This window comes from Rhipicephalus sanguineus, chromosome 10 (assembly GCF_013339695.2).
Source record: "Rhipicephalus sanguineus isolate Rsan-2018 chromosome 10, BIME_Rsan_1.4, whole genome shotgun sequence".
Classification (NCBI taxonomy): domain Eukaryota; kingdom Metazoa; phylum Arthropoda; class Arachnida; order Ixodida; family Ixodidae; genus Rhipicephalus; species Rhipicephalus sanguineus.
Genome location: NC_051185.1, coordinates 151,648,859 through 151,672,254, shown reverse-complemented (window position 1 = coordinate 151,672,254; position 23,396 = coordinate 151,648,859). Strand labels below are relative to the sequence as shown.

The 23,396-nt window shown below is 46.1% G+C and overlaps 1 long non-coding RNA gene across 1 annotated transcript; it reads right to left on the bottom strand.

Annotated features, from left to right (window-relative positions):
• Positions 1-11,223: 11,223 nt before the first annotated feature.
• On the bottom strand, positions 11,224-18,370 carry LOC119372597 (uncharacterized). Its single transcript, XR_005179588.2, has 3 exons — positions 18,140-18,370; positions 12,172-12,548; positions 11,224-11,398 (listed from the first exon to the last, which is right to left on the bottom strand). It is a non-coding gene; the product is annotated as an uncharacterized LOC119372597 (long non-coding RNA).
• Positions 18,371-23,396: the final 5,026 nt, after the last annotated feature.

The window sequence follows — 23,396 nt, the reverse complement described above, 5'->3', positions numbered from 1 at the left end:
AATATGTCGCCATTATTTCACCGGCGAATGCATGGCGTGTGGTTCAGTTGTCTAACGCAGTGGTCTGGGGAGCGAGGTGTCGCTGGTTCGAGTCCCCGGCCGCGTACGTCAGAATTTTTTTCGTCTGCTTTATTTTTCTTTACGGCTTTTTATATATACACATACATATACATATTCAGGACATGACGGCGACGGCATAATTCCACCGAGAGTGTCCATATAATTGCTTTCGCAATAATAATAATAACAATAATAATCAATCAATCAATCAATCATTTATTTAACGTGCCCAGGAACAACCGTAAGGTCTTTGTGCTGGCGCACGCAAAAAAACAATAAAAATAAACAATACAATACAGACAGTTTTCAGAAATAAAAAGAGCAAAAACACGTAGACAAAGAGAAAATGAACACAAAAGGGGAAGAGTAAAATGAGACAACACGAGAAATATTGACGGGGAATAAAAATTAGATTGCATATATACAACTGTGTGGAAAGGCTGAGAAGGGGAGACTTTGTACATTGTGCCACACTGTGTCAAAACAGTGCAAAGCTCGGATAAAAACAATGATTGTGGGCTATGAAAAACGTCAAGATCAAGAAAATTAACATTATAGAGACTTTGTATTCTGTGAACGGTAGAGTGTTGGAAGAAGCAGGCGGGTACATGAAACGGTCTATTCTCTCTGGTTAACTTACGCGGAATTCGAAAATGTACACAATTGAGAAGTACAGGGCAGGATATGATACCGTGGACTAGCTTGTAAAGAAATAAGAGATCAGAGCGATTTCGTCGGCAGTGAAGTGATGGCAGTGATAATAATTCAGCAGTATTTGAACGAGATCCAGAGTCATTTTTAGCAAAGCGATGGTTATATATGCTGAGGAATTTTTTCTGGACTCGTTCAATGGTGTTACCGCTGGATTGAGCAATGCCATTCCATATCACGGACGCATACTCAAGTTGCTGTAGACATATTGCCGTGTACAATTTGTGTAGGGCCATTGGAGACCTGAATTCTCGAGATATTCTACAACACATCCGAGAGAACGAAGGCCCCGCATAGCAGCACGCTTAACGTGAGAAGAAAAGTTTAACGCGCTGTCAACAACAACACCAAGATCACTGATTTCATAAACCTTGCATAACGGCACAGAATTGACAGTGTATTGAAATGACACGTTAGATGTTTTGCGAGTGATAGACATGAATTTTGTCTTCGAGGTATTCAGAGAAAGGTTATTACCGTTGCACCATTCGGAAAAAGAGCGCAAGTCTGACTGCAGCAAGCGACAGTCGTTAACTGAATGAATTTCCTTAAAAGAAGAATTACGAATGGCAAAAGAAACATCATTAACGTAAATTAAAAATAGGAGTGGGCCTAATACCGACCCTTGAGGGACCCCACTAGTCACTTTATACAAAGAAGAGGTTTGGCCATTTACGGCAACATAACAAGATCTATTGAGCAGATAGCTGTGCAAGAGATTCACAATAGACAAGTCAACATCAAAGTGCACAAGTTTAACCATAATCAGTGTGTGGCTGACTACGTTAAAAGCCTTGCTCAGGTCACAGTAAATCACGTCAACCTGTCCTCTCTGAGAAATAGGTGTGGAGATCTGCGTCATGAAACTAGCAAGATTTGTGGTAGTTGAGCGGCCAGCGAGAAAACCATGTTGAGTAGGAATCAATGAGTTTTTCACACTAAAAGACAATATGTTGTGAAGAGCCAGCTCGAAGATCTTTGATGTGGCACATAGTAGAGACATCGGGCGATAATTAGAAGCATCTGTTTTAGAGCCCGACCTAAATACTGGAAAAACACCAGCAGTTTTCCACATGCTAGGAAATGTGGAAGTGTCCAGGCAGTTATTAAATATCGTAGTCAGTACTGGGACAAATATACTACCATAAGCTTTTAGTATGGCGGAGGGGATGCCATCTGGCCCACATGATAAGGATGGTTTTAAGTGCTTAATGCATTCGCAGATAAGATTTTCATCCAGCGACAAAGCACTGGATGAGCTAACAGCCTTGTGCTGTTGTCTGATATCAGTGCTAGAGTCTGAGGCCTTATAAACGGATGAGAAATGCGTGGCAGAAGAGTCAGCGACGGCATGCACTTCTACCCCATTTGAGTCCAGTAGTCTGAAGGACTCTCCGCTTTTGCTAGACCGTTTACGTAGATACTTCCAAAACTCAGCCGGCCTGTCAGAGGCGCTTTTTTCTAAGAATTCAATATACGAACTATGATCCCGTTTATATAGGCGTTTAGAGAGAGTTCGAAAGAAGCTGAACTCTTCCTTCCACTCGCTGGATGGAGAACATTTAGATTTCCTGTGTGCGTGATCTTTATGCTTCAGTGCACTGATAAGTTCAGGTGAGAACCAGTGGGGATATTTACGTTGTTTAGGTGTATATTGGGGAATAAAATTACGCATGCTGCTCAGTACAAGCTCCGTAAACCGACCAACCTGCTCATCAACATTTGGTTTGTCAGTAACCTGTGACCACTCAACGGTAGACAAGTGATGATAGAGGCCCGTGTAATCACCTCGCTTGAAGGCAAATCTCGGAGATTTGTTTACGTAACTGCTGAAGCTCGTTGTTTCGGCTGATGCGGATAATCTTACGTTAAGTGGTGGGTGGAATTTGTCCGGACGTACAAGAGAGATGTCGGAGCGGGAAACTTCAAGGGGTTGATCGTTTGACACACACAGGTCTAAGGTGTTGTCACTGGAATTGACGACTGAGTTATGTTGCAGTAGGGAATTAAACGCCAGAAAGTCCAAGAGCAGGCTGCACTTTTTCTCTATGAAATGATTGTAATGAGAAAAGGTAAGCGTGCTCCAGTGAATTGCAGGTGCATTGAAATCCCCAAGAACAATAATTCTGTGCCCACTATGAGAAGATACCACAAGTTCAATGGAAGACATGACATCATGAAACGAGGCAGGGGACATGCTGAGTGGTAAATAGAAACATCCAATCAACAATTTTTCACTGCGCTCAAGGTTGGTTTCTAGCCAAATGGATTCTTTGATAGTTTCTAGGTCTTTCCGTCTAACGCATTTCAGTGAATTGTCAATGGCAATCAGCACGCCACCGCCTTTCTGTTTGGTTTCACTGAAATCTCGGTCACTGCGGAAGGTGGTGTAGGTCGGGGGAAAAATGTCAGATGAGGGAATTTCAGTGCCTAGCCAGGTTTCAGAAATAGCAATAATAGGAAAAGAAGACGAAAGAACATTAGAGAAAAACTCTCGTGTCTTGGTACGTAGACCACGAGCATTTTGGTAGAATATGTCTACGTTACACGGCACTTTCGATTCCAGTCACTTGCTCAGAGGGATGAAGCATGTCATCGCGCAGCTCCCCACGAAATGGCTTGAAGAGGCATCCGAGGGGCCAAATCGAAGGGTCATTCGGGCGTCGTAGTGTTTCCTTGTCGACTTCGATGTAGAACGAAGAATAGGACTGAAATTTGGTTTGAAGTCGCCGGCAGGAGATGGGAGACAGATCGAATGAAGCAATATGTTTTTTGATGTCAGCAACAGTGGTGTCCGGGCTCAGCTTCGTAACAAAAATGGCCTTTGGCCGTTGTGGCCGTTGAGCTACAGATATATTCGATGTTGTCATAGCTCCAAAAGAGGCGGGTTTCTTCTTTCTTTCCCCCTCAGTCACCGCTGCATAAGAGGCTGTCGCAGGCATCACACTGCCACGCTCGGACGTGTCTACGTCAGCTGGCGGCGAATTCGAAGGTGAAAGAGTTTTGGAGAGAGGTGGTTCAGAGCAGGCAGGTTGCTCGGAAGTCACTGACCTGTCACCGATCACATGCGCTGGGGTGATCACAGGTGCCTTCACTGCCACTCCGGCCGTGCGGCGCGTCAGCTCCTCACGCAGGAAGCGGACCTCTGCACGAAGGGAGGCGACCACGCGGGCTTGTTGTTCAACACCGCGGGAGTGATCCTTACGGAGGCGCTCGTTTTCTTCGCGCAGCTGGGATACCTCGTCGCTGAGGAACGAGATTCCCTCCAAAGCGTCGAGAAGGCGGCGCAGCCCGGCGAGATCGCCCCCCGGAGGGGTGCACGTGGAGAGGGAACCGGTTTGAGAGCTGCAATGCTCATCGCTGCACGCCGCCGAGTTGTCTTCGCTAGGCTTACCAGCAGCACGGCTCAGATCACATAAATTGCAGCAAAACGAGCGCGATCCAGACTTCAGAAGTTGCAGCTCATCAGGCCAGGTTGCACACTTCGCATGAATACGTTTAGAGCAATTTTCACAGCGGAAAAACTGCTGCTTACCGAAAAACGGGCAGGAGCATAGCAAGCATGCATCCCGACTGGGAGCCATGGTAATAATAATAATAATAATAATAATAATAATAATAATAATAATAATAATAATAATAATAATAATAATAATATTCATAATAATAAGAAGAAGAATTTCTGGGGTTTAACGTCCAAAACCACGCTATGATTATGAGAGGCACCGTAGTGGAGGGCTCCAAAAATTTCGACCACCCCGGTTTCTTTAACGTGCCCTTAAACCGAAGTACACAGGCCTCAAGCATTTTCGCCTGCATAGAAAATGCGGCCGCCGTGGCCGGGATTTGATCCCGAGACCATCGGGTTCGCAGTCGACAGACTTGTACACGTTACAAGAAATAACTGATTACAATTACAATTACTTCTTTTAAAGGGGTACTGACACCTTTTTTCGGAGGCGAGTTTACTCTGCCATACAAATCTCCTGTATGCAGAGACGGCTCTGAGCAAATGTGAAGCTCAGCAAATGCTGATAAGATATTTTAATTTGATAATAAAGTCAATTTTACCACGGAGCACCCACTGACATCGACACTAGCTTGATGTCAGGCTACAGTACAAATTCTGGTGACTTCACACAGCAGTCTGGCTAGTTGTGATGACGTGAGGTACCAAAACTTCCAAGATGGCCGCTTGTGCTTCATCAAAACTTCCAAAATGGCCGCTTGTGCGTCACCAATGGAGCCACGGTGTGGAGCGGCCATAGAAACGTCAGGCTAGTGAAAGAAACCCACGTGACCGGTATGGCAAATTGAGGCACCATCTGTTGACTGGGATCAGAGTTAAAATCTGCGTTCCGTCTCTTTCCTCTCAACTCTCTTCAACCCCCTCTCTGGCGGGATCAACTCCCTTTCCTGCGGGAGGCGCGCTGGCGCGCTTTCCGCCGCCTTGCTGGCACCGCCGACTTTGAAATCCGTTAGAAAGTTTCGTGTCTGGCGTTGGTAAGGCGTGCGTTAGCCGTCGTCGCTCGTCCGTTTCATGGTGCCCGCTCGCTGTGTGCTTGTGCGACGCGATGTTTTACGACTCGCGCTATTCGTGCATAGTGCTTTGTTGCTTGAATACTTCCAGAACAAGTCCCGGAATATATGTGCCGGCCCCCAAAAGAACGACAGGTGAGCGTGCCCTTTGACAGACAGAGAACGAACTTTGAGTCGCGGTTTTCATTGTGTCAATTTGAATTCACGTCCATACCGAGTAGCTGTTCTCTGCAGTGGGGCTACAGTTACTGTTTTCAAAAATGACTGATTTGAAAAGGGCAGGATGCTGCGTTTAAATCGTTATACGAACAAGCAGCGGACATGAAGCCCATGCAAAGTAACTATAGTTACAGGTTTACAACTCTCACAGAACCGCGTGCTTGAGTGTGTGCTTTGCATTTGTCTCCGGTTAATTACTCCCCATCGCCTATAACCACGTTTGTGAGACATTAGGTAGATGTATGAAAGCTTATGTTGCTCTGAGACGAACAAACGAGTTCACTTTTGCACGAATCGACGGCGCTCTTTATCTGATTGAAACTTGCCCTTTTCTTTAGGGCGTATTTCGGAACGCAACGCAGCTGATCGGTGCGCCCAGAGAAAAGCTGAAGAATTGCAGTATCGGCGCACTTCAAGAAGAGATGCCATGAATCATCCGATATCAGCCGTTCATTTTCTCCGCGTTTATCATCACTAGTTATATGAAAATCAACGTTTTTGGAAATGTAGTCAATAAAGTGCGGCCAATATTAGTTGTGTTATATGTAGAGTTCGTTTTGACATCTTTAAAATGGTCGTTACATTATTATTCTACTTTTAGGTATTTCAACTGCTTTCATTGTTTTTGCATTTCAGGAATGTTCAATTTTGTTAGTTATGATAATTTTGTGCAATATCGTGCGCATAATCAGAAGCTGTTCTGCACTTTTGTCAGTATAAATATTGTGAGCGCAGCAAATCAGTGACTCTTCTTTGTCATCTCGACATATCATCATTTGTGCAACTTCCTCATCTGTATATATCATCATCATTGGAGAACAGCTCGAGCTAGACTCGAATAAAACGGTTCCTCATAATATTGTGTTTTTGAATATGTGCCCTAGTGTTATGTTCTGTTTTTCTTTTTCCACTGTTCTTTAAATTCTTAACATTGCCGAGAACTTTCGTGTTGTTTAGTGATCATGAACACGTGTATGTTAATATCCTGAGCCTGTATCGCACCACATTTGATAGAATGTTGATTTTCGGAAACGAGGAGAATAAAAAGAGACCAAAGATATTTTGTGTTGTGAGTGCAATTCATTCTTTTGCGTTCTGGCACATGCTGCACGACTGCAGTGTTTGCAGAATGCCTGATTGCAAAGTGCGCACATTCAAACGCGCAACGAACGCGCGGCGCAGCACGCGCAGCGGATGCAAAAAAAAAAAAAGCGCCCGGCGCGCTGCACGGCGCAGCACGCAGAGGAGGGGCGAGGGGGTCATAAAAGAAAGGGAGAGGAAGCCCGCGCACGCAAACAAAACAAAAAGAGAAAAACCCGGCGCGCGCGAGGGTGCTAGGAGAGGAGGCGCGGCTAAGTGTTAGTGTTGCCATGACGACGCATACCGTGTGCGCCGCCATTCTGCCGTTCGAGTCTCTGAATCCCAGCCGCCAGGATATTAACTGAAGGGACGTTTGGCGCTGCCAGCGCTGACGTCATGAATTAAGGCATCCTATGGGAGGTATACGGAGTAACCTCCCCCTGGAAACGTCACTATATATTATGCGAGCACGTGACGAGAAGCTCATACCGTGTTGTGACGTCAGGGTACATTAGGAACCGAAACTAGCTTTTGAAAACATACTTACGTTTTCAGGGCGCACTCGCGCTTAGCACTACCTTTTCTAGGCTCTTGAGGGCTTGACCTTTCATTTGACGCAAAAAAACGACAACTCAAGATATTCGCGTCAGTACCCCTTTAAGTTGTAATTGATTACAGTGGTCAATTACAGCTCCATAAAAGTAACTGAGCAATTACAGAAATGTAGTCGATTACATTTCTGTAATTACATGATAGAAGGCTGGAGGCTTGTGTGAAGGCTGCGAGGCTTACTGTGGCTTCTGTTATATAGTGTCACACGTTGTTAACTTTGAACAGGAGTTCTTGTTCAAAGTAGCCATCACCGGCTCTTCCACGTTTCCTCATTAAAGGGAAGCTGAAGATGTTTTAGAATTTGATAAAAATACGTGCTTAGCAAGGGTCGAGAATTATTGTCGACGATGTCGGCATTTCATCCGTGGTTGTTGCAGCAGGAGCTTCAGAATACGTGTACGAAAAGTTTGTCTTGTTCCGCCCAAGCGAGCGCGCATAAAGTTTGGGCGTGAAAACCCACGTCATCTTCGGTTCCTTTGGCTGAGCCGTGCTGCACACCGACGGAAGGTTCCCGCCACTGCGACCTGCGAGAGCGCTTTCTATGTGACGAAGGCTCAAGCAACTATAGCGAAGCTGAAAGATCTGCAGCTGGGTTACGCTGGAATGGAACAGCCGAGCGCTACGCGAACGAGCGTCTCTCGTATCTTCAACAGTTGCCACCGTGACGAACTCGTGGCGTGCCGCTGCCGTAGGTAGTCGAGGAGGCCACGCTTCAGCAGTGCTGCTGGTGCAGATAACCTGGCATACCGAGGATGACGACACCGCGTTCGCTCAGCTTCTCAAGAAGTGCTGCGGCCACAAGCTATGTTTTTTTTTCCAAAAAAAGGGCTATTTGTGTTAACTTTTGAGAACTCTCCCTCACGCGTTTGCCATCTCTTGGAATCCAGTCAGTTACCCTTAATGACCACCGGTTATCCTGCCGACGTGATACGTGCCCGGCCCATATCCATTTCTTCTTCTTGATTTCAACTATGATGTCCTTAACGCCCGTTTGTTCCCTGACCCACTCTGCTCTCTTCCTGTCTCTTAAGGTTACACCTATCATTTTCCTTTCCATCGCTCGCTGCGTCGTCCTCAATTTAAGTTGAACCCTCTTTGTAAGTCTCCAGGTTTCTGCTCCGTAGGTAAGTACCGGTAAGATGCAGCTGTTATATACCTTCCTCTTGAGGGATAGTGGTAGATTACCATTCATGATTTGATAATGCTTGCCGAATGAGCCCCAACCCATCCTTATTCTTCTAGTTATTTCACTCTCATGGTTCGGCTCCGCGGTTACTACCTGTCCTAAGTAGACGTACTCCTTTACAACTTCCAGTGTCTCGCCACCTATCGCAAAGCGATGTTCTCTGCCAAGACTGTTCCACATTACTTTAGTTTTTTGCATATTAATTTTCAGACCTACTCTTCTACTTTCCGTGAGGGGGAGACAGAAAATTAGGTGGGTAGATGAGATTAAGAAGTTTGCAGGTATTACGTGGCAGCAGAAAGCACAGGACCGGGTTGATTGGCGGAACATGGGAGAGGCCTTTGCCCTGCAGTGGGCGTAGACAGGCTGATGATGATGATGATGATGATGAGAACTCTTACATCGATTTTCGAATTAAGCAGGGATCAAACTGTCCTTACACGCACTAAAGTAATTTTTTTTAAGTGCTTGAGCTTACTTTTAAGGGATCAGCTGCTACAGTTAACACTCTCTCGATGCATGCGCTGTAGGGAAGGGCGCTATTAAAACGCAGGAACACCTTCCGCACCAGTTCGTAGTTGTGCATTGCTTCGATGCTGGTGTCCATGTCCTCTATGAAGCGTCGCGCTTCGCTGTTGCTGCCGCTCGGGTAAGGCGTAACAAGTAACTTCAAGGAAAAGGTGAAAAAATAGGTGCTGTAGCACCTCCACGTCTGACAGGTTGGTGGTTCCTGCAGAGCGGTCGTATATTTTTCAGGTCGAGAACTGCCGTAGAAAACTGATTACCACTTCATTTTGAAAAATAAAAGTAATTTATTACCGGTAATAAATTTCACGTGTATGTAATTGAATTACCCGTAACGTTCCAGTTTCGAGATAGTAATCGATTATATTACAAAATTACAAGAAATTGTAAATGATTACAATTAATTGATTCCTAGACCACTGTGGTGGAACGCTAGAAGGTTCTGTCGCTGTTCTAAATGAGACGGCGCTTTCCCTTCATGATAAGATTACCAACGGCTGACGACTGCGCTCGCCGATATCACTGTACAGCGTGCATTGCTTCTACTTTGAGTATATATTTTCTGGGCACATTTCGCCCAACAAACAGCTTTATTCTTCACCGGCCCAAGTACACATCTTCTTCACTGTAACGACGTTGTGACAATATCACAAATTTTCTTCGCTCTCCCATCAGGCTGAACACTCACAACATCGCTAGAACAATCACATCCAAGCAGTATACTTGGTGCTTCTGGTCAAAGACCTATGTCAGATTTAATTGCCTGACGCATGCAACAGCGAGTGTCTTGTCGAACTCCCCATATCCCCTGATCACATTCGCGAACGTTATCAAACCCTCTAATTTTGGGACGTAATAAACACACAGCTGTTCTTCTCGTGTTATACAGAATTTAAAGTTTATCTTTAGCTGAGGCAGGTATGAATATAAGGAAACACCTATTCTTCATGCTGTTCACAAAGATTCTTTATTCCTCAGACATATTTGTATAATTGATATGTTATTTTTATATTTTTGAATAAAATACTCTCACAGAGATATTTTTACAAAGATAACGGATATCGGAATGACTTCAGGGTGGTTTGAAGGAATGAAAGCTAGTGTCTGTTTCGTAAATTTATCATCGCTTCTTAGAAAGAACTTACCCACTCGGATTTGCAACTTAATTCAGAAACACAGAATCCTTACACCTCGTCATTATGTATTTACTAAGATTTAATTACGGAATTGGCATTGTTGGAGAAAGAAATCACATACTTCGACATTTCGAAAGTTCGGCGGCCGCAATTGTTCTCTTCGTGGACTTTTCAATGTACTTTGATGTGCTGAAGTATGCGACCCTGCTGGAGGAGCTCCGACTATATAGCATTTGTAATCGCGTTCTGGCACTCTTCCAGTCTTATCTCACCACTAAAAAATAAATTTTTCAAACATTCAACCCAAGTTGTGATGTTAACCGAATGTCTTGTGTCAACTGTCTTGCAACTAACGATACTTATAGTTGCCTCTTGCCTCGTAGAGTATCATTTAACTTGTACCTTTATTACGTTTCTTGCTGGTTCCCATGCTTCTTTCTGTATTTTCTACAAGGCTTTTTATTTGTTAGCACAGCTCGGCGTACGCAGTCTCCATATGTCTGGGAACCTTCTCGGCAGTTTTAGACTGTTCTGGTGAAATTGTTTATTCTGTAACTAAAGCTAGCACCAGTGATAACTCTGGAATCTTCGATCACGCATGTATAAAAGCCGATGTGTTTCACCAACGATCATATCAGCGATCACAATGATCGGATATGTTTTAATGCTAATATTTTATACTTTGTCAAATATGTTTGCTTATGGGCACTGCATTCTACTTCTGGTAAATAGCATTCTGTAATAATTCTTTGTGCTCCATCTGCTGTTTCCAAATGTGGTTAAAAAGAGCCGTGGCCTTGCCAAGTTGCCCAGGTGTATATTTTACCTGGCGCCCTCCTATAAATACTCGTTGCTTCGCATGCCATATGAAATAAATTCAAATGCAAGATTCGGAAATTATGCACAATCTGTAAACGGCTAATATTGTTGAACTCACAGTAAGTGAAAAATAACCTCAGTGCAGCGGTCTGTGTCAAACCTTTCAAGTCAGTCTATGGCCTTATGTTGCAAAATTTTCTCCTGTTGAAGTACAGATGCAAAGTATAGATAGATAGGTTTGACAATAGACGTTCTGGAGATTCTGTATGTGGTATCTTTTTGGCGAAAGGATGGCAATGTTACGAGTGAGATATAAAGAAGTATAAAGACGCTGAGTTCCATCTGATATATTGTTCTTTATTACAGCAATATTTGCAGAGCAGAAATTTGTTTGCTGTACATGATTATCGAATTTCTTGCAACTAACGATTCTTAGGGTTGCCTCTTCAATAGAGTACGAGTGGGAGATGAGCTTGTACCTGGTTGATTACAGGTCCGTGCTCTGTGACATCTGAAAATAAAAAAGAAAAAGAAAATGCGAAAAGATGTTAAAATAGTACAAAAGTACTTCTTGGGCAAGCTTGTGGTTTGATTCAGGCTAGTAATTTCGGCGAGTTGTCACTGGCCTTGATGTGATTGCAGCTCGAAGCCGCCAAACCACAGGAAGCATGTGTTTGTGGTTACCACAACAGAAGCAAGCTGCGAATTGTACTTCAATTTTATAATTAGAAAAATTTGCGTCTTCGTTATACTGCCTTTTCCCACCCGCGCTATTTTCCAAATAGGGTAAGAACAGTATCTGTTAACGTCGCAGCACGACCGCAGGGCAAATCACGTGATAGTCACCGTCGCACTTCCTATTCAGCAGAGCACTGCAACTATAGGAAGGTCAACGGGAACATACCGGACAATATGCTGACAATTCTTATATGTACGTGAAGATGTGTACTACGCATTGATGAGCAGCCTAAACTTCTAAAGGCAGCGCGTGGTTTACAAACTTCTGCTAAAGCGATGCACCTGCGAGTTTTTAGCTGTGAATGTCTAGAATTGCCGGCGTATATATGAAATAGCTTCTTCATCCGTAATACACCGTAAGTTAGCGCACCACCGCATGCCTTCTGTTTCGTCTACCAACCACTGAAAGCGCATTGTTTATTACCAGCTCACAAGTACTGCATTCTTTATTATAGTGTCTCGTCAAGAGCTAGCTATAATTAAAGTTTGCTGGAAATGAGTAAAAAAGGTACCGTGAGCCGCGAAATGTACAAGGCTGTTACGTACATGCGGTAGTAAAGGGCCGGATGACTGCGGTGTCGGTGACTTCAGTCAAAGTGTGGATTGGTACTGGCTGTGGAACTGGACTTGGAACGGCTGTGGGATAGGTACGTCAACTGCGAATGGCTGTGGTACTGGATGGGGAACTCCAAATGGTACCGGCCTTGGGATGTGGTATGGAGCAGGTACCAGACGCTGGCGCACAAGACCGACGTATACTGCGTCACTCAGGGGTAGGCCAGAGGTAGGTTCAGTGATGAGGCGGAGGTCGCCGGGAAAGTTCCCACCCGGTCCACCGAAGAGTCCGGGGTTTCCGCCCAATAAGCCGGCACCGTAGAGGCCAGATTGGAAAAGGCCAGGGTATAGGGCCTCAGTCTGGATGCCTGCATAGTTTCAACGTGTTGTAAAAACCTTATCAGCCCTCCGCGTCGAATAGCACGATCAGTTAAAACAAGTGTTTGTATTTTTGTATTTATGTTGGTGCTGTTCTGGCTATACTGGCACTATAACCAAGTAGCTAATAGAAGCTCTTGCTACGTACGCGAGACCTTAAACATCATAATCAATGCTACTTGGCGAATTGACGATGCTTTTAGTAACAATCTACAGTACCGTTTTCGATGGAGGCGAAAATGTTTGAGGCTCGTGTACTTAGATTTAGGTGCACGTTAAAGAACACCAGGTGATCAAAATTTCCGGAGCCCTTCACAACGGAGTATCTCGTAATTAAATCATTGTCTTGGGAAGCTAAACCCCAGATATTATTATAACAATCTACAGTACAAGTAAACAATTTTCAAGTAATTAAAAATATTCTGGTCTCGGACATTCCGATCTGTCGGCTTGGCAGGAATTGCGATGTCTTGCAGATGATCTTGGTGTGGCTACGCTTACACGGTATGGCGACATAATACCATTGTAAGAAGACGTCATTCTATATTATTACGATTCTTCTTTCTGAAGGCGACGAGGTGGCAAGGAGCTCGAGAGAGCGAGCGCATGAGCCAATGAATCAGTCAGTTGGTTTTTGCATTTCAGAGTGGTGGCAGCCTTTTTATTCTACCCCTCGCTACAATATGATTATTGAACAGCTGATAAACAACCTTAAAGTATGCTTAAGTGATATAGAGGTCAAAGCACTGCTGCAATACGTCCCCCAGCATTGATATCGGAGTTACAAGATAGTGGTTTATTTCTTCGTCTTATGCGTAGCTATGGGAGTTACGGGAAGCGTTTGTGCCGATCAATTATTTCGATATGCTTCTATCGTGCTTACTTGATTACAGTGGCTAAGACTTTATATTCAGTTGTGCTAAAATAACTGTGCGCTTTTGGTCATACTAGGAGTCTTACCACTCTACACTGACAAAAAGTGTAGTCCCGCCCTTTTCAATGCCAGAGTGTTACCTCGTCATCCTAAACACCTAGTACTGCTCTAATGACAGCGTTCAACTAAAGTTGCGTTTAATTTCACGAGGGTCGCCTGAATGCCTTGAGGGCATCATCTGAAGGTATCTTTACTAGTTTCCATTTCTAATAGAAACACAGAAAGAAAAACAAGAGAAAAGTGGTCAGCATGGTAGCAACAACGGTAACAAGACTAAGTGTTTGTAAAGCTGTCACTATGGCACAAATTCGAGTTTAGTTTGGAAACAATGGCATATGAGGTAATCGATCGCAGAACAAATTCATACAATTATTATGCAATGGTTTATCTGCGACAAAGAGAACCGGCGTATTTTATCTAAAATACCGTTCTTGCTTATCCCGATGTAAACTTCAAACACAACATGTGAAGATGTCGTGAGGGAATAAATTGGTAGAATATTCTCGGGGAAAGAGCGGAATTAATGTACCCGTGGTTTGTCGTAATGAAGGAACTGGAGGATATTATTCTCCGATTAAAATATTACTCTCCACTAAGATGTATCGAACATTTGGGCATGTTGTTTTGTTTTACAGACGTACTTTCTCACAAAAGTGGATTGCTACGAGGAATGCCACTGCAAGTTCTGCTTCATCCTCAGAAATACTAGTGTTTCACAGACAGTACGCGATCAATGTTGCCTTTGTGCATGTATCTGTATTTAATGTTCAACAAATTAAAAAGCATCGGCCGCAGTTCGTCGCACTACTGTCATACGGGCTGTCTCCAAATGGTATCATTAGATGGCTCATTCGGAAACAACGACACATAAACTAATTATAGCTAGTGATAACTGGTTGTACGCCTATAATTATTCTCATGACTTCCACAATATATTCTTTCCACCATTTACAAAGCGTCAGAAAAGATGCGGTCATTTGCCACCTCGAGCGCTGCCGATACCCTTCAGTACGTTGACATACTGCAATTTTTGGGAATTGTATGTGACATCAAACGTCCTCGTAGTTACGTAAGTGGTACTCAACCTGGACTGTCATTGTGAGGTAAAGCTATAGGGAACGCGGCCTGAGCCGGTGGCGCCGCGGTGCGGGAGTGAACGAAAGCGACTGTCGTGCATTGTGCAGCAGCAGACCCATGAGCGGAGACATGTCTGTTGCTAGCGGCGCTTCGCAATGCCTATAAGAGCTACGCACCTGGAACAAAGTTATTCAGTTTTCCGCCGTGACCATGCTTGAGAAACTGGCGGGAACAGCTGGATTAGTGTACGCCGCATAAAGCAAGTGATACCGGGCATGTTTATGGAGTACATGCTGTAAGCTTGTTCGCTGTGAATCTACGCTGCATGCAAGTTAACTGATATTTTTACAGTGCTGACGGAAACGAGTGGCAAGCCGGCCATGTGATCTCGAGTCTGCAGTCTACATATCGTTGGAGGAAAGCCATCGACAGATCCAGCAATTCTACCTCGTACGCTGCTACTGTTTTTCCACCGTACCGCAGTTCGTCTAGCGGCGCAGCTCGCAGATTGCGCAGTTCGTAAACAGGAACAGTTAGGAAGAAGCCCCGCATTGCCTGGCAAAATGCGTCGCGGACAGCGAGAATTTAAAATTTTATTTCCTTCTACAGCATTTGCCCTTTAACAGCGCTATGCGTGCAAGCGACGCCGCGCCACGCAGTTATATTGCGCTTCGTGACGGCTGAGTCATCACGTGCAAAGCTGGCACGTGACGAAGTTACTGAAGGACTCATGCAGCCCGAACAACGTCTACAAACGGAGCTGAACTACAGCACAGAAACCTTCTCGGAACTGCCACGCATTACTAAACGCAACACGGGCAGTTCGGCGATCGTACGTTTTACTTGTGCCCAACGAAAGGGGTGGTCTAACACATGTCAGACACAAACGTCATTGTTTACTCAACAAAATGCAGGCAAAATGACAAGAAAGAATGCATACAAACATCGATGGTGACGGCCTATGCTTCGAGGTTAACGCTGGCCGGCCGCATGAATCGCCCTTTCAAACCACTCTGTCGCACGTCCGCGCTTTCTGTCCCATCGAAAACATGATTCATACCGTATAATTTATGTCATTTCTCTTCGTTTGAGGCCCTAAAAGAATCCTGCACTGCTCACTTTCTGAAAGGCTACCCTATTTATAAAATAGGAAGCCTTCACGTAGACGTACTTGCATGCAACGCGGGCGTAGCAGACGGAGAGACGACGATTCGTAGCACGCCAGTGGAAACTAAAGTGGCCGCAAGTGGACACTCGCGGCGCTGGTGGCGCATTGGTGCAGTGGACTGTTAGGCCACCTGCAGGTGCTGCACCGTTTCCTCATTCGGTACTGGCATACACATTTGTGAATGCGAATTCTTTTTCTTGGCCAGTTCTTTACAATGACGGCAAAATGAAACCACGGCATGTTCCGTTGCGCGTAAACTGGAGCCGCGTCATTTACAACATGGTTCTCCTTTTGTGCGAAGCTCTGAGTACGCAATACGAGTGCTTCTTAAGGATGGGGTCATATTTTACCGATGGCCGTTGTTCTCACAACAGTCACATAACGTTTTTTTCATTCTAAACGGCGACATGAATTATTGTTTCCTATGTCGCGATTTACTTGTTTTGAATATACTTACACTGGCTTCACTTGAACAAAGCTTAGTCCTACAGTCCTAACTTCCCTGGAGGCTGCACGTCATAGTACATAATAATTTACTACGCAAAATTGATCTGAATTCAATCGTAAATTATAACTGAGAGGGTTGCGAAAAACGCCAGGCCTGCGTGTAAACAGGCGCTATCCATAGCGCCCGTTGTAAACTCTCTTGGGCATCTACTACAAATGCACTCGCGTGGTACCCACCACTTCATAAATCGTCGTAATTTTACAGCGAAAGCTGTTATGAGATCATTTCACCGGCCGTTTTTGGTGCCGTAGTTGTCCGCCGCCGCCGCCGCCGCTGCCGCCGCCGCCGCCGGTGTCCGTAACCAGTATCGCTCGAAATAAGAAAATAAACTAAATAAGAAAAAAATTCCAGGATGGAACGAGGTTCGAACCTGGGCCCTCTGCGTGTGAGCCCAGTATTCAACCTCTGAGCCATGCCGGTGCTTGAAACTGCTTTGCAAAAACCCATTACAAAGGGCTCTGCCATAATTCTTCGTCGTCATCAGGCACAGCATCAACAAAGTGCGCATAATGCCTTACATGCGTTTAGCAGGTACCACGGCTCTCCGTAGAATGACGAAAAATGGCACAGTGCCTGCTGCCCTACTTCTCAAAAATTACAATGATTTATAGCGTAGTGGGTTTTTCGCAAGTGCACTTGTATTGGTTGCCAAGGAAGCCCATAAGCGCATGATCCATTTCCTCGGGGTCTCAGTGAAATTACAATGATTTAGAGCGTAGTGGGTTCCTCGCAAGTGCACTTGTATTGGTTGCCAAGGAAGCCCATAAGCGCATGATCCATTTCCTGGGCGTCTCAGTAAAATTACAATGATTTATAGCGTAGTGGGTTCCTCGCAAGTGCACTTGTATGGGTTGCCAAGGAAGCCCATAAGCGTATGGTCCATTTCCTCGAGGTCTCAGTAAAGTTCTTCGCCCCCTCCCCCCCCCTCTCCGTCTCTCTCCCACGTCAACGTATGTTATACAGCATGACGGGAGAGGGAAATAGCGAACGGGCGTCACCCAATGCAAATTACATAACTGGTGGGCCGTTTAAAGCTACCAACCCATTACAAAGGGCTGAGCCATAATTCTTCATCGTCATCAGTTGTCGCGTCAACAAAGTGGACATAATGCCTTACAGACGTGTAGCTGGTGCCTCGTTTCTCCGCAGAATGATGAATAATGGCTTAGTAGGTGCTTCCCAACTTCACAAAAATTGTGATTTATGGCGTAGTGGGTACCTTTCTAGTGTACTTGTATTGTAGCCCCAGGAGAGCTTACAACGGGCTCTAGAAACGCCGCTCTTCCAGCTTTCGCTGTGACTGTGCTGCGGTTTCAGCGCAGGCCTGGCGTTTTTTCGAAGTATGAAAGCACCCACTACGCTATTAATAGTGTTTCTGTGGAGAAGCGAGGTACCCGCTACACGTGTCTAAGGAATTATGTGCACTTTGTGGAATAGAGTAGACCCTTTAAACTGTGTCTCTACTCTACAAAGATGCTGTGGCTGATGACGAAGTATTATGGCTGAGCCCTGTGTAAAGGGTGACAAGCTTCAAACCATCCACTCGTTACGCAATTGGCATTGTGTGACGCCTGGTTGTTATTTTACTCTTCTGCCTCGCTATAACGTAATTCCTGGCCTGACATGACGCCTGTATAGGGTCCTTTTGCGAAGGAGATTCAAGCACCGGCGTGGCTATGTGGTAGAATACTCGCCTGCCATACAGAGGGTCTGGGTTCAAATCCCGCTCGATCCTGCGTATTTTTCTTTCTAACTTCGCGCGAGAGCAGTATGTAAACCGGCGGCGGCGGCGGTCCACGATTACGGCAGCCAAGTCGGCTGTTGTTGCAATCTCATAACAGCTTTCGCTGTAAAACCTCTACAAATGTAGCAAAGACAAGCTCAAAACCATTACCCAAAGAGATGAGGGCGACAGCGACGAAAAGCTTCATGCTTGTTTTGGCGAAGCGACCTCCCGCAGCAGTGAGTCTCTGCTATCGCTCGGCAGAGGTGGCTTCTCTTGGACGCCGTCTCGCTTTATGTACCGAGCGCCGCTGAGCTTGCCTCTAATCGAGATCAGGACATCCGGCTAAGCACCGCTTTGCATTGTTTCTGTAACAATTCTGAAAAGCGAGGGCCTCCAGCGAAGGAGAAAGAATACGAACCGCTTTATTTTGAATCCCATAGCTTTTCTATTTTCTCACGTCGGCAGCACCGCTCACAGCTGCTTTCAGAGCGTGAGAAATACTTTGCCATCAATTTCGTTGTGTTCAACCTATTGTGCTGCTGCGAAGCTTCTCGAGGCCAAAAAAAATATACAATTTCCTAAAAAGAAAATAAGAAGTCGCCGCCTCATTCTTTAGTGAGCGCCTCACGTTGTGTTACGAACCCACGAAAACTGTTCGTGTCAAATTGCATGGCGGCATGCTATTGATCGCCCAGCAGATACAACCTGCGCAAAAGCACATTATATAAAAAGAACATCGCCGGCTTCAAAAATTAACAGCCAAGGAAACTACCTAGGTTCACTGCGAAGAGAACGACAATATCTAGGGGTTATATATGACGCTTTTAGTTGCCAGACTGCCAGCATTTTGTTTCAGTAAACCACTAGGCTTGTGAATTTCTTCACAACTGTGACAAAATAAAGGCTAGCACGACAGAAACGTAATGACACGAGTACTGTTAAGTGCACCAGTTAAGTCCTTGTTTTACTATATGAAATCCAAAAGTGTGTCTCCTGTACAAAGCCACTTATGATCAATTTGGCTACATCTGCAAAAAATACTAGAATGTAATGTAGAAGATGTGCTTCTCGGATTAGCCGACTTATCGCAGCCGAGTGAACTAAACCATTTGGATACACTTGCTCCTCTGCGAATGCACAATACAGCTCATGGGTATTGTATAGCAAGGCAATACCTCAATATTTTTATCCATTTCTGCAATAAATCCTACGCATTTTTTCTGAAAGGTTAATAGAGTACTTCAAAAATAGCAGCGACGCCACCGAGGAACTCACTTTCACGCCTGATGCAAGCATAATGAGCCTAGCAAAGTTGTAAATAGCTTATTCCGCCAATGATTATCCGTATGAGAGACTTCTCAATAGACCGCCTCAAATTTTCGGCGTTCAGTCACACCTTTCTGTAGCAGCACAATAACTGCATGAAGCCGACCTACGCTAAAGAAGTTCACGAGCACCTAGAGCAGGGGTCTCAGGCTAACCTCACCTAGCAGGACGCAGTGATAAAATTTAGTACCGCAAGGTCCGGGACAGTGAAGAAGGTTGGAGCGGAAAGGGAAGGGGGGCAGTTGATCAAAATGTCAGCCAGATAAAGTTGCCATGGGAACTTCTTGGGTACTTTCTCAAACGAATTTGACGTCAGCAGGGTTTTTAGGAACATGTGGTCACGTGGTCGTGACGGTGCAGAATACTCTAGCAGAACTCGGAAATACGTCACTCATTATTTGGCCGAACTTCTGGCAATGCAGGCTGTGCATACACCGATAGAGGCGAACAGAGCGGCGGCTATCGATAATCTGCCAAGCAGTGAAACGCGTCGGCATTTATGCGTGTCATCGAAGATTCCAGCTTTATCGCTAGCGGCCGCGTAAGTGCCAGAACAAACTCCAATGTTCGCGCTGTGCAGGTAATCTCATTAGAAGGTTCTAAGATTATCTAGATGGTTCCCAGTCATTCGGGCGTGGTTTGCGCTAGGAAGCAGTGACATGTGTAATGGGACGGTAAAATAAAAATAGAAAGAAAGAAGGGCGTGTAGCAATATCGATACATCTCTTTCGCCCGAAAATTGGGGGAGGCGAAACCCGGTATTTCGAAGCAAGAGCTCCTGGGCCACTAGCAAATCACTCTTGAGTCAAAAACATTCGAACAGAAATCCGTCCATGGGCATGCCCGCCAAGTTACTTCCTGGTGCGAACAGCTGTGCAGTACGGGTTGAAGTCTCATAAGCATATTTATTAGGAAATTTTCACGCGATAGCGTTAGAAATCTCGTGTCGCAGAAATTCCGGTGTCGGCGACGGTGACGGCGTCGTTGGTTGTGAGCGAAAAATCGTCCGTGACCGAAAAATCGAGAAAGAAGCAAATGAAATAAACAACAAAAATATTCGGTCACATTGAGGATCGAACCCGGGCCGTTCGTGTGGCAAGCAGGTGTCCTGCCACAAAGCCACGATGTTACTTGCAACTGCTTGGGAAAAAAAACACTACATAAATGTCATGTAGTGGAAGGAATCTCCTTAACGCATTTAATGTTGCATGGCAGAAGCGCACAATCGCGCAAGGCGACGCTTGACTGTTTAAACTGTTTCAGTGCGATTTTCGTGGTGCACCCATCTCCGCTAAGAACCATGCTGAAGACACACACACAAAAAAAAATTACAAACAGCTCCATAATGGACACCTGTGTCCATCTAGCGGAAAACATATCAAAAGATGGCAAACGCGCTGCGCGCCCGCCATCTCGGATGCCATGCGACTACAGCAGAGCCCTTGCTAATCGAGGAGTGCCGGCGGGACATTCATGTCAAGTAGTCGCTCTCATGTCAGGGTTGTCTTTGCGACGCTGACGCTTGGCCTCCGCTTCTCGAGCTCGACGTTCTGCGTCATTTTGGCATCGTTGACGCCTGTGATCGGCTTCCCGCGCTCGTAGTTGGGCATGCACATCACGGCGCCGACGCTTCATTTCAGCTTCCCTGGCTCTCAGCAAGGCATCTTCATGGCGTTGTTGGCGATTGACCTCCGCTTTCCTGACCTGACCACGTCGCGCGCGCGCGCGCGTGTGTGTCTGTGTGCGCGTGCGTGTGTGTGTAACAACACAAATTAATAAGTGCGCACTTAGTGGTTGAAGTGCGCACTAGGGGCCGGATTTCGCTATGGCGTCCAACTCTTAACGGCTAAGTTAAGGGTCCCCCATTTTTTTTCTTACAATATGGGACGAAGAAAGCCACGTGCGGGCCAGACCGCTAGCGAAATGTGTGCGGGCCGCATGCTTGATACCCCTGACCCAGAGAAAGGGACGCAAAACTAGCATATCCAGCATGGGAAGCCACATCTACCAACCGCATTTAAATACCGTCGGCGCAATGCCCAATTGCGTGCAATAAATTGTGGCGATGGTGCCCTGTCTTGAAGCCTTCTCCACAGACAAAATATTTGTGAACCGGTACAGTGTATCGTCAAGAAAAACCACTTACACTCTTTTTTCTTCATTACGAAGTTTTTATTTACAAACATACGGTGGCCTAAATAAGTGCATTTGCTCGCGCAGAACTGCTGACCCATTTTCATTTCTTGCCGTGTTCTTCTTCAGACATAATGCTGAAGCATGTGTGCAGATGGAGATGAGGCACTGAAACGTCTAATGGAGCGGTTTAGGCAGCAGTAAATTAGTGCCTGCGTTTTCAAGTATATTTTTAAAACGATGTTAACTGTACCGCTTAAAAACATTAGGCATTTACACACATTACACATTTTACGTAAATGTGTACGTAGGCACTTTCAAAATATGTGCTGCGCGTACACCGTACGACGGCAGTGCACCCCGCATGGTTGTGGGCAACTACCGTGTTAAAGTGGGTTGAGTGGCGTCCATTCACCCGAAGGCTTCAGGGAGACCTTCGAGATTCTGACAAAAAAAGAAAGCGGCCGCTGGCACGGGGCGTAGTCATATACTGCCCATAGCTCTAGAGGCTATTTCCAAGCTGCGGCGAGGGTTCGTGCAAACGCTCACGCCGCGGCAATATTTTACAACGGTATTAGGGGCGGAGCTCCTTATAGCGAGGCCTGGTCGGTTGTCGATCGTCGATCCATCCGGCGTACCCCGTAGTGTTCCCTTATCGTACAATAGAGGGCACTGTCCCATAGAGATGCATGCAAACTGCAGTTGGGTGACGATATACTAAATGGCGCTGTACGCATTCTGTGTCGTCATCTCCGTTTCTCGTCTCGTTTCAGAGAGGGCGCTGTCCCATAGACATGCGTACAATATGGCGGTTGGGTGAAGGTATGCTAGATGGCGTTGGCGGTGCAGCTGCTCTCCGATTGGCTGCTGCGCGGGGATCTCTCATTCCCCGGATCGTCGCCGTACTAGTGCGCTTGCCGGATCGTGCTGCTTAGCGGACCATAGACGACGAGGAGCGCCGGGTGCGGAAGGCCGCTGCGGCTCGTGCTCGTCGGCAGGATCCCCAGGTGCGAGCTCGAGAGGCCGGCGCGAAGCGTGCGCGGCGCCAGGCGGAACTCGAGGCGATGCGCGCCCGCGAAGCCGCCGCCAAGCGCGCGCGGCGTCAGGCGGATCCCGAGTCGGTGGACGCCAAGGAGGTCGCTGCGAAACGTGCGCAGCGAGATTACTGCTGGGCGAAGCCACTCGAGATTCACGGTGCAACCATGATTGCTTCAGGAGCTTCGCCCCAAACTCTTCTTCACTAACCCCGTGGATATGCTGTGATTTTTTTAACGTCCAGTTTCCATCACTTGATGCTAAGGGACGCCTAAAGGAGCCCACAAGAAAAGCTTTTATTCCTCACTAAAGAACCCGACGAAAATCTCAAATCCTACTGTGAATAATCACATCGTTCTGTCACCAGATTCAGGAAAGCTGTTCGGAGCCAGAGGAGGTGAGCCTTGCGCTGCGACAGATACGCCTGCCTCTTCAGGACATGGTGGAAGACGAGGAATTTGCTAGTGTTGTGGCGCTCGCAATGGCAGCCGATGGTGCCATGGAGCGCCAACAGAGCCGTCAACAGCATAAGCCCAGGCCCTCTCAGATTGATCAACTGACAAGGGACCTGGCCTCCAAGCCGGCTATCGGGATAGCTAGCCAGCCTGGACCGCACCATATGAGGCTGCCTTCTGTATCAGTCGTTCAATACCTTTCTGGTGTAGCACCGTCTTACTGGGCGCTGCACACCGTGGCAATATAACCGTCGTACCAGCTCATCCGGCTGCACGAACGGACCTTGCCTGTAACTAGACCTTACACTGCAGCACACTTAGTGTCATTGCAACAGCATCAGCGCAAATCTAGAAATAATGTGTGACAGTTGCGTAGTTCAGGATGTGATGGCATTGGGGTCAGGACGGCAGGAGAAAGACACAGAAAGAATGCCAGTGCACAAACAGACGTCGGACTTCTATTTAACACTTCACGC